Here is a 2845-nt window from a genome sequence, read left to right on the forward strand (position 1 = left end):
CTGGTTTATAAATATCATGCACTCATATTTAGGAAATCTCGCATATATGGCAGTCAATAACTTTCGTTAATTATTAAAGAATACCATGCCATTAAAGAAGTTCGTTTTGGAAAAAAAGAAAAAAAAAGGGGGTGGGTGTTTCATCTTTCATATCTCACACACAATGTTATCATTCCTTCTTGAATATACAATATAAAGGATTTCTATGGTTTATGCATGATTTTAAATTTGTGTCATACTGTTGAGACACCATTCTGATGTGTTTTATAGTTTAAAATGACAAAACGTATTAAAGTCTACAATTATGTAGAAGGTGTTGATCAATTCCTTTCTTACTGACTTAAAAAAAAAGTAGTAATGGAGATACAATTCTACTGCTTATTCTATTTCAAGGGTCCTCAATTATCAATTTCCTGGTGAAGTCTTTGGATACATTTATAATAATAATAATAATAATAAAAATAATAAATACTGTACACAATGAATGAATTCCTTGTGAAAACCCAGTCATTCTGTAAATGTAGGGTTTATTAAATCAGAGACATATAATTCATGATATTTCTCTTCAAAAATGTGAAAATTGACCTCAAGAAATCATATCTGCTGCGAGAAATGCTACATGTTATGTTGTATATGGAACATTAATTTAATATCCCCTGCAACTGCTGAATAAGAGTCAGTGATAAAGCCCAGAAAATATTAACAATTGAATTTCTTTAACTGTTGAATCCATTTGTCCAAGTTTAAAACTTACTTAACTGCTAACACTTACTAGTAATCAAAAAAAGTACATGAAGTACTTGTAGTAATCAGTGTTCTAGCTACAAACTAAGTTGATCCACAAATCTAAAGAAAACAAATAGCATACAATTAGAGAATTTCTAAAACATTTATTTATCTTTGTATACAATGGTTTGTTATAAATATTTTGATTTTTAAATTCAAAATGAAGTACAAATGAATGATAAAATAGTAAATGTCTACTTAAAAGTTTTATAAAGATGTCTGATGAATTTTCATATATTTCTGATCTAAATAACACTTTAAATTGAAAATATTAAATCCTGCTACAATTTTTTTCCAATAAATCCAAATCACATTCAAACCTTTGAAATGTCTCTGTCTTACATGTTCCAGAATCAAATAAGTTGTTGGTTCCTTGTTTGGTATCCATTTGTTGTAAAACTAAACATTGTTTGACTTCAATGTTTTTTAACTGGTTTTATTTTAAATTCACTTTTAGTACGCCACAAATCAGCTTTACACATTGTTATTTAAAACTATCAGTCTGTTTTGACATCTTAGTAATAATTGTCACAAATAGTCATATACATTTCATTTCTCATATATTTTAAATCATCACAATATTATAACATGTCTTATCTCACAATTTCCTTTTTGTATGTAAATCCCCACAAGAAACAAGTACACAGTATTTTACTCTGGTTTGATATTTTATTTCTCTGTCTTCTATGTTCCAGAAAAAATATTGTTCCACTTATTGATATTCATTTGTTGTCATACTGAAAATTGCATAATTCCTCAATTTTCCTTTTATTTCAAATGTAATATGTCATAAATTCTCTTATACACAACTCAGTTATCAGTCTTCTATAATATTTATCAGAAACTAATTCTCACATATATATTTTCTATCATTTCTTTTTTCATGCATAGATCAAAAATCATCTCTGTAGCTTTTATATGATACACAATTTCCTTGTGTTCCATTTTCAAAATAAAGGAAGTGCAGTCTTTTTCTATCTTTTTCTTTTTAATTTTCTTGTGTGGTATAATAGTTAATATCATTGCTTACAAGTCACCAAAATGCTGAAAATAGAATTGTAAACAATATTGTATTAGCAATTTTCAAATTTATTGGGATACAATATACTTGATATATGAGGGTTTAGAGTTAACAGAATAGAGAATAATGGACCAACAAATTTAAAAATAAAGAATAGAAAATAATGAGGTGCTAAAATATAGAGAATGGAGAATAATGAGGTGCTAAAGATATAAAGAAAAGAGAATAATGAGGTGCTAAGATATAAAGAATAGAGAATAATCGGCCAAAAGTATAAAGAATAGAGAGAAATAGCATAAAAAATTAAAGAAAACAGAAATGAAAGACCCCCATCCAGACCCTCATATATGATCTGATACAAAATAGTAAGTTTCACTTTAAATTATATATTCCTAAATAGCATAAAAGTTAACTTGAATGTAATCTTTTAGTTAAAAATACATTTCCATAAATAAAATTTCTTTATAATAACAATACTTACTATATAGTTTAAACTACACGACACTATAATTATACTTACTGAGACATATAAATCACTGCTTAACCAAATATGCTTTTTATTTATTACTTTATCTGAACTGACTGAATGAAACTGAGTGAAGCATTACAGTTATGTACACCCACAACAATATAATAATAGCAATATTTACATTATGTAGACCTCTTGTTTGGCATTGTGGAAACTATGTTTATGTTTCTCTGGGTATAAGAAATTTCATTCTTATGTGTAGTGATAATCTTTCTACAAAAGAAGAAGATAACTATACAACCAGCCAAGGAATTTGTTTTTGTCCCGGCTGATAAAGCTGCTAATAATATCATTATAAGTAGTTTGACATAAATTTTACATTGAGGTTCTGCAAAAGGAAATCACGAATTCACCAACATTCCAACTGACTTCATTTTCAGAAAACGATATCTGTAACAAACATAAATTATTAGCTACTTCTTTACAAGTAGAACCAAATACAATGAAAGTCCCAACTATGTACTGGCTTCCGAAGCTACACAAATCACCTTGCAAATATAGATTTATTT

Source organism: Mytilus californianus, unplaced genomic scaffold (genome assembly GCF_021869535.1).
Source record: "Mytilus californianus isolate M0D057914Y unplaced genomic scaffold, xbMytCali1.0.p SCAF_2, whole genome shotgun sequence".
In the NCBI taxonomy this organism is placed as follows: Eukaryota; Metazoa; Mollusca; class Bivalvia; order Mytilida; family Mytilidae; genus Mytilus; species Mytilus californianus.